The 9,314-nt window shown below is 43.5% G+C and overlaps 1 pseudogene; it reads left to right on the top strand.

Moving 5' to 3' along the window:
• The first annotated feature begins 1,394 nt into the window (after positions 1–1,394).
• Positions 1,395–2,374, top strand: LOC146049499 (olfactory receptor 6N1-like; annotated as a pseudogene).
• The last annotated feature ends 6,940 nt before the right edge of the window (positions 2,375–9,314 follow it).

Genomic DNA, 9,314 nt, shown 5'->3' with positions numbered 1-9,314 from the left:
CGGTGTGCGGCGTCATGTGTAATTGGCATCATGGATAAATAGTGTATAATGATTTAAGTAGCCTGTCATTGTTTGGCCTTGATCTGTGAGGTGTACTAGGTAACTGTGTGGGCCTTTATGTTTTTTATGTCACTGTGTGGCCTTCAGCCCGCCAACTTAAGTGCAGGAGGACAATGACAACTCCTGTGGTAACCAATGTCTGGTCACGCAGGTCGCAAAAGTGTGATGTAAGGTAATTGTTTTCCGGCTAGGCCACGCCCTTATATTAAGACACACCCCTTTTAAATTAAGCCACACCCCTATTTTGCCGTGCGCCTCCGGCGCGCTCAATTTCTTCTATGCCATGTTATGTATTTGGGGGGGGGGGGGGCGCATTTTTTTTTTTTCGCCCTGGGAGCTAAATTGTCTAGAAACGGCCCTGAGTGTAAATGCATTATAATGCTGATGATGCATGCTCCGACCCATCCCCCCCCCCCCCCCCATGTCACTCATTGTGGCCGGCATAAACAATTGTATATGCACTTGCAGATGCCGGCATTCACGGCCAGTCCCATTATCCACGACCTCGCTGGGTACACATATTGTCTAATGTGTACTATGCTTTCATTGTGGTTAGAACTTGGACTTTGATTTGATGTTTATATTTAGTTGTGATTTTGGTGGGCAAAATGGTTGTGAGAGTTATACAAGCTCTCCGCAGACCGTGTCCCCATCCAGATGTCTACCGGGCAAACCAGCATAGTCCAATAATTTAAAATGCACAATTTTTATTGTACTTACCCAGTTTTGTGAAAGAGGATACAAGTATGCATTCTGTTTTATCACCATACTGTATTTCACTAAAGACTTTAATTTTTCCAGGTATATAGGGCCTTATTTTGGTTCATTCTTTCTGACAAAATCCTTCTTAGATGGACAAAACCATGTGCACTGCAGGGGGGGCAGATGTAACATGTGCAGAGAGAATTAGATTTGGGTGAGTAATTTTGTTTCTGTGCAGGGAAAATACTGACTGCTTTATTTTTACACTGCAATATAGATCTCACTTTGAAGTAAAACCCCACCCAAATCTAATTCTCTCTGCACATTTTACATCTGCCCCACCTGCAGTGCACATGGTTTTGCCCATCTAAGAAGGATTTTGTCAGAAAGAATGAACCAAAATAAGGCCCATAGTGAGATACAAAACACATATTACAACTTTTAATCATTTGTAATTCAATCATAAAAACCCAACAACTTCTGAGTGGTTTTTAGAAAGCCAGTTACGTGGTAAATAAATGTGATTCTGCATCATGTGATTATCAACCAGAATACACTACCTAGAACCGAAATGTCGCCTGTCTTTACAGATCTAATCAAGTAAATATAGAACTGTCCCATGACACAGGACAATGGTTTCTTTAACTTGGATGTTACCTATAACGGAGAACAACCGGACCTGGTTTAGTGACTTTCAGCTTCAGGGACTCACCAACACTGAGGACTATAACATTTCCCTGTTCTTTACTTTTCTTCTTACCTATCTGCTCACACTTTCAGGTAACCTGCTGATCATTGTGGTAGTGCGTTCTCACATGAACCTTCACACCCCCATGTACTTCTTCATAACCAACCTTTCACTACTGGAGATCTGGTACATCTCCACCACTGTGCCAAAACTTCTGTCTATCCTGGCAACCAATGACCATAAGGTCTCATTTCAGTGGTGCTTTGCTCAGCTTTACATGTTCCATGGTCTTGGCATGACTGAGTGTGCTCTGTTAGCTGTGATGTCCCTTGACCGATATATGGCTATATGCCACCCTCTTAGATACACCACCATTATGAATGAGTGGATGTGCAAACAGCTGGCCCTCGTATGCTGGGCTTATGGATTTATGTCTGCAGCTATCATCCTTGCGTTTACCATAACAGTGCCCTTCTGCGGACTCCTTCACATTAATCATTACTTCTGTGATCTAGCACCTCTTCTAAGCTTGGCCTGTGTAAGTACATCCCTCAACACAGCGGTCAATAGTTGTGTCATTGGCTTTGCCACTATGTTTAATTTTTTATTCATTTTGGGTATGTACAGTACGTTAACATTCTGATTTCCATCATGAGGATGAAGTCCAACACGGGACGAAGCAGGGCTTTTTCCACCTGCTCATCGCACATCACTGTGGTACTTCTGTTTTATAGCACTGCTTTCACTGTCTATGCCAGCCCAAAAAAAGCCCATTCTGTGGACTACGACAAGATGTTTGCCCTTGTATACGCCATGCTTACCCCATTACTCAATCCTGTCATTTACAGCCTAAGGAATAAAGAAGTCAAAACAGCACTGAAGAAAGTAATGAAAGACTTGTGTGTGCACGGGAATAATTACTAAAAGGACACGTCTGATAATATATTCATGGAGACCACAGGGCCTCATTCAGACCCGCTTGCTAGGCAGAGTATATTCACTGCCTAGCGAGTGGGTAAGAGCCGCCCAATGAACATAAACGTGCATGCGCAACCCCACCACCACCACCATCGCAACGGGGCAGAATTTGGCCAGTTCAGTTCGGGTCTGAATTTAGGCCCACAGGGTCTCTTTTCTCTTCACGATACATAACCATACTGTATATTACATTTTACTTCTCTGAAAGACAGGTGGGATTTTATTGAATTGACTAAGATTTATATTATCTCAATATCACAAATTGGCTAATATGGTATTACGATAATAATTGCAAATACAATTTTAATGTTATGGAAACATAATAAAATATACTTATTATTGAGCAATAAGTCTACGGTACAGTATATAATAAAAGCATATTATAAATAATGGAATTAAACAACAAAAATAATTTTGACATTTTACGGTCTTAAATCTTATCTAAGAATAGTTATTAACTCTTAGGTAACCATGACAAAATTATTCAATAATATGATGATATTGACTAAGGACGGTGTAATGGTTGGCATTACTGCTTCACAGCACTGAGGTCATGGGTTTGATTCCCACCATGGCTCTAACTGTGCAGAGTTTGTATATTCTCCCTGTGCTTGCGTGGGTTTCCTCCGGTACTCCGGTTTTCTCCCACAATCCAAAAATATGCAGGTAGGCTAATTGGCTCCCAACAACTTAACCCTAGAATGTCTGTGTGTGAGTGTACATGTGGTAGGGAATATAGATTGTAAGCTCCTCTGGGGCAGGGACTGATGTGAATTTTCAAATATTGTCTGTAAAGCACTGCGGAATATGTATGCGCTATATTAATAACTGTTAATAAATAAATAATATACATATACTGTATATTTAATATTGTGAATCATTCTATATTCTGTATTGATCTACAAGAGGTTTAATTATTTCAGCGGAGTGGAATGCAGTTGCCATAATTAATATTACTAGTTTAAACTTTGCAAGAGCTGGAGCTTTGTGTACACATGTGTGGGTAATGTACAGTAGTTCAATCACATGTCCATTTGTGGCAGAGGATGCATACTTGGTCTGTAACTGGGCATTTCTTGCACAGGAACATGTGTACAACGCAGCATAAAATGGGCATGTGTACAGGTCTGATGGCATAAAAGGGCATGTGGACGGGTCTGATGGCATAAAAGGGCATGTGAAGGTGTTTAATGACATACAAGGTATGTGGGTGGTTTTGGAGGCATATACTAGACATGTGAATAGGTTGATGACATAAGGGGCTTGGTGGCATATAAATGTCATATAAATAAGTCTGGTGGCATTTTTGGGGCATGTGGCAGACTGATCTGCCTAGTGTAACATGCTATGTTTGTTTTGCTTTAGCCTTGCCCAGGTTGTTCTTGGGATAAGGATATAAAGTACTACTCCCAACCACATCTTACTCCGCCTACAGGTCATTTGGTCCCGCCCCTGGGAGTCAACTTCCAGAATTTTTTCCTGGGTCACGTGATGTTTCCAATATTTATATATATATTTTATGATAAAACGTTCCATATGTTTTTTGCACGTACACTAATCTATGGTATTCAGAGGAAATTTTCCACAAGACAGCCTAGACCCATAGAGATATATTTGCCATCCATATATATGCAGAGGAGCATTGCGCAACTACTGCATGTTGTCACAACACATATATCTGCCCAGACTCCAAAAATCAATTTGATAGGATAAAAAAATGTTTGGATACACAAAATGGTTTCATCCACTGTACAGTATGTGGGCAGTCAGTTAATTTTCATTGTGACACAGGTATAAAGCAGCCCATACACGCTGCTATGAGGGCGTGCTTTCCGTGCTGTACGAACACGGATCACATTGCATTGCATTGCCTGTGCATGCGTTGTGCATGCAATGCAATGTGATGAAACCTAAGTACAAAAAGTATGTGCAAGCATTGGTAACACATTGATACAAGGGGCAGGATGTAATGACACCGAGCGAGATGCCGGTGCAAACTTGGCCTTTTTTAAAACAGAAGGGGCAATTATTTACAAGGCATGGGTTTTCTTTGTAAATAATTGCCCCGCCAAACTGGGGCATAATTACCTCCGGCCCCACAGGTAGAGAGGAGCAGAATTCTGGCAATGTATTATATAAATCCACATTTTCAATGGTCCAAACTCTAAAACACTTTGGGATTGATGTGAGAATGTGGAACATGAGATCGGGATCTCCATTCCCACCCCTTAGCTGAAGTTACAGTCCTTGGAAATCCATTTCACCAAACATGACAAGGAGGATCTCTTTCTATTGTTATATTTGCCTTAGTAATAGCAATCATTGTGACAAAGCTTCATTGGACATAAGGAATGAACGTGGCCTAGCTGGGAATCCCTGTTACATCACTCCGGAGCCAGCTCAGCATCCCTGGAGTCTTACTGGGCTGCCTATGGAGACTAGTGTCTGCACTGTCAGCTCTTCCTCTATGACAGGAGCTGGGCTCTGCAGGACAATGAGCATAATTCAGATCTGATCGCTGCTGAGTAAATTCGCAGCGGCCAGCGTTTAGGTAGACACCGCCCCGCTATAGTGAAATCCCGCCTGGTGAATTAATGTGCCTGCAGTGCTAATAGATGTGTAAGACTAGCGAAGAATTTGCTGCGGACCATAAAATATCCAAAAAACTTTCCTAAGACGCTCACCAGAGAATGATATTTTCACTAGGCACCACTCATCGCACCCGCAGAGTAGGCAGGGACTTATACAGCCGCTGTGATGTGCTATGGGTATACTCACCATAGGTCGACATGCATTGACCACAGAAGGTCAACATGGCTTAGTTCAACACTTTTAATAGATTGGCATGCTTAAGGTCGACATGGATGGAAGGTTGACACATGCATTAGGACGACAGTCAAAAATGTCAACATGGTTTCTCACATTTTTTGTCCCTAATGTCGACATGGACAATGTATCGGTGCACCACTGCGGTTGCCATGCTTTAGGCAATCTTTTCTCTTCTCCCATTACGCCCTAGTGGATGGTAGGGCATGAAATACCTCCTGTCGGCACAGGTCGGCTCAAGAAAAAAAAAGGGAAAAATCCATGTTGACCTTTTCACTGTCAACCTAGACACTCTCGACCTAGTACTTGTGTCAGCCTTCCATCCATATTGACCTCAAGCATGTCAACCTATTTCAGGCATCGACATAAACCATGTCGACCTTCAGTGGTCGACCCAATGCATGTCGACCTTTGGTGTGTCGACCCACTGACCGTATCCCCTCAGATGATATCAGCCTGATCGAGGTGGGAGCTGACATCACACCTCCCCTAAAAAGCTTGCGCACACCTGCATTCTCCCTGACACTCCTATTAAACAGCCTGTTAGCTCCCCCAGACACAGGCTTCCTGTCAATCACCTTGCGATCAGCTAGCGTAGAATAAAAAGTAGCAGGATTTCATAGCTGCACGGTGTCGCACACATGCATTGTGCCCCAGATGCATGCGCAGAAAGCCGACAACTGGCCACTATGCGAATTTGCACAGCAGCAATCAGATCTGAATCAGGCACAATGTCACAACTGCTGCAACCAGCTCCTGTCACTGTGAGCTATGGTATAAATCATAGACTGACTCATCATAGACAGTCATATGGTCGACCACTTATGTTCGACAGTCACAAGGTCGACAGGGTCAAAAGGACAATAGGTAAAAAGTCGATAGGTAAAATGACGACATGGTCAAAAGAACAATATCAAAGAGGTGGACATGGTCAAAAGGTCGACATGGAAAAAGGTCGACATGCGTTTTTAATGTCAACATGGACACTGTCTAAGTGTACCGCATCCACTCGCCATGCTTCGGGCTCGGCACACAATTTTCTTCTCCCACTACACCCTAGGGGATGGTAGGGCATGAAATACCGCCTGTCGGCTGAAAATTTAGTTAAAAAATGCATGTCGACCTTTTTCATGTCGACCTTTAGACCCTGTCGACCTATTGTGTGTCAAACTTTTGACCCTGTCCACCATATGACTGTCTATCATGAGTCAGTCTATGATCAGTCCGGATACCTCACTGTGGAGAAGCTGGCATTTTGGTAACACCTCCTCTGAGAGTAAAGCTGTGTACACATACATCGATTTTTGGCTATTTTTGATTCAATTTTGCTTATAGAAGCAAAATCGAATCCACATCGAACGGTTTTTAGGACACTTTTGATCTGCATTTGATTCGCTGCGCGCTCCCATTTTCTCAAAATCGAACAGAAAAATCTACTCTGCAGCCAAGGAACTATCGAATTCGATCCAGTGTCAGGCATGTCCAAACCGTGGCCCTCCAGCTGTTGTGAAACTACACATCCCAGCATGCCTTGCCGTAGTTTTAGCATTCCCTAATAGCAAAACTGTGCCAAGGCATGATGGAGGGCCATAGTTTGGACATGCTTGCAGTAAATTGAATGTGTACAATGTACCATGAATGTAAATCAAATTCGATATCTAATGCAAAAGTACAGATCTAATGCCAAATTGAATGGGGAGATCTAATGCCAGATCTAATAGAAAATCGAATCTAACATCGAATCTAAAGCAAAACGAAGTGTGTGTACAGGGCTTAACACTCTGGTGCGGTATGCACCTCCCCTTCTAGGGCCAATGCTAAGTGGTTCTTATCAGCTGTCACATGCTAGGATTCTATTATTACATTTACTAATGCTTACAATAATGAAAAGTGGTGCTGTTACAATAAAGAAACATTATTTAAAACAAATGATCTCACTGGTCATTTATGCTTTCCCCCAATAATGATATACATATGTATGATACAGTACTAGTTACAACTTCATATATTATATAGTGTGTCTCTTATTTGACTATATTAAATATTTATCATTCTGTTCTAACATATTAATGTATCCTTAAGTTTGTGCTTAAGAAACAAAATCATCAGTATAACATATACGGTTTTACATTTTAATCATGGTTAAGAAAGATCTATTAATAATCTTTAAATGGTCAAATAGCAATGTGCCCACCATTAACCTAGGAAATGACAATCCTGTGTAGGACAATACTTCTGGATTAGGACATCACCCCTGCTTTCTTGCTTTCTCTCTCTCTCTCTCTCTCTCTCTCTCTGACACATTAGTTCATCTATTTTTCTATAGAAACCAACAATTCTAAATAAATCACACAGATCAGTGGTTCTCAGACTTGATCATCACAACTCCACACAGTTCATGTTTTCTAGGGCACCTAGAATCTGCATTCACTGACAGATTTCCCAGGTCACCCAGCAGCTGCACAGGTGTACTCTTTGCTCACTGACAGATTTCCCAGGTTACCAAGCAGCTGCACAGGTGTACTCTTTGCTCACTGACAGATTTCCCAGGTCACCCAGCAGCTGCACAGGTGTACTCTTTGCTCACTGACAGATTTCCCAGGTTACCAAGCAGCTGCACAGGTGTACTCTTTGCTCACTGACAGATTTTACAAGATCCACAGGTGGAGCTAATTAATTCACTATTGATCCTGTGAGGAGGGCTGCAAAACACTGTTTGGTTTCCCGAGGACAGAGTTTGAGAACCTGTCCTGTGGCATAGATGAATTGGCAATCTATTCTACTGGCTTATCATCTGCATATAATTAATGGTTAAAGTCAGCTTGCCACTAACATGCAGTGTGTTACATAACTAGGCTTACCAAACTATCCCTTTAAACCAAGGCACATGTGAATCACACAAGTTCTGTGGCTGGCTGAGTTAAAACTTGCATTTGAACCTGGTGTGACTGGGAACAGTCACAGAACCTGTGATTCGTAAATTTCTCAGTTTAAAAGGATAGGGGTTATTTACTAAATGGGAGTTCTATTGAATATGGGATGTTGTCCTTTGCAAACCGATCAGGCAAGGGGTTCCTAAGAACTAGAAAAACATGCAAACGCAGTAGACATACATCCCACACACACACAACCAAGCAGCATACTGAACACACACCAAGGCCCTGATTCTGGTTCACACGCAAAGGCAAAATCCTTCTCAAATGGAAAAAAAACATGTGCACTGCAGGGGCAGATGTAACGTGCAGAAAGATTTAGATTTATACATAAAGCATATATATATACAGATGGGTCTTTTCCCATCTTGGCAGGGGATGGCGCTGGCGTCGCCAGCCGCCATCCCCCGCCAGCGCCATGGCGATCGTGAGAAGGGGACGCGCGCGCACGAGAGGCGCGCGCGTCCCCTTCCGACGGCGCTTCCATACGTTTCCCCGGGTCCCCGCCGGCTTGCCGGCGGTAACCCGGGGTCCCCGCCGACTGCCCGCACCCCCCCTAACCCCCCCTAACCCTGTCCGTCTCCCTGAGGCGGAGACGGACAGGGTTTCCGTCGCGCCAGCGCGTTGGACGCACGCGCGTCTCAGTCTCCTCGCTGGCGTGGCTGCTGGCGGGTCGCCAGCGCGTACGTTCTGGCGACCCGCCAGCAAGGATGGGAATAGGAACATACTGTATATATATATATACACACACGCTGCATGCATTGCACAAGCACTTAAACAGTTGCCTGGCCACTGAGCACTTACAAGGCAGGACCAAGCATTTTGTGTGAGTAGTCCAGACACCGCAGATATGGACCATTTGAGGGGAGGGCATACCCTCCAACCAGTGGCGTAAGTTCATCCCAGTTGCCCGGAGGCAAGATGAAAGTTGGTGCCCCCCCCCACACACACACACACATTATTCAAAATATATATAGCCTCTCTATAGGGGAGAGGGAGAGAGAGAACACATATATTTCAGAAAACAGAAGCAATTTTGATGGCTTTCAATTAATGGATTTAAACTGGCAGTGGTGGAGAGGTGCCCCCTTGAGAGCAGGAGCCCGGCGGCAGATGACTCCATTGCC

This window comes from Crinia signifera, chromosome 12 (assembly GCF_055691185.1).
Source record: "Crinia signifera chromosome 12, ASM5569118v1, whole genome shotgun sequence".
In the NCBI taxonomy this organism is placed as follows: domain Eukaryota; kingdom Metazoa; phylum Chordata; class Amphibia; order Anura; family Myobatrachidae; genus Crinia; species Crinia signifera.
This window is presented reverse-complemented; position numbering and strand designations above follow the sequence as displayed.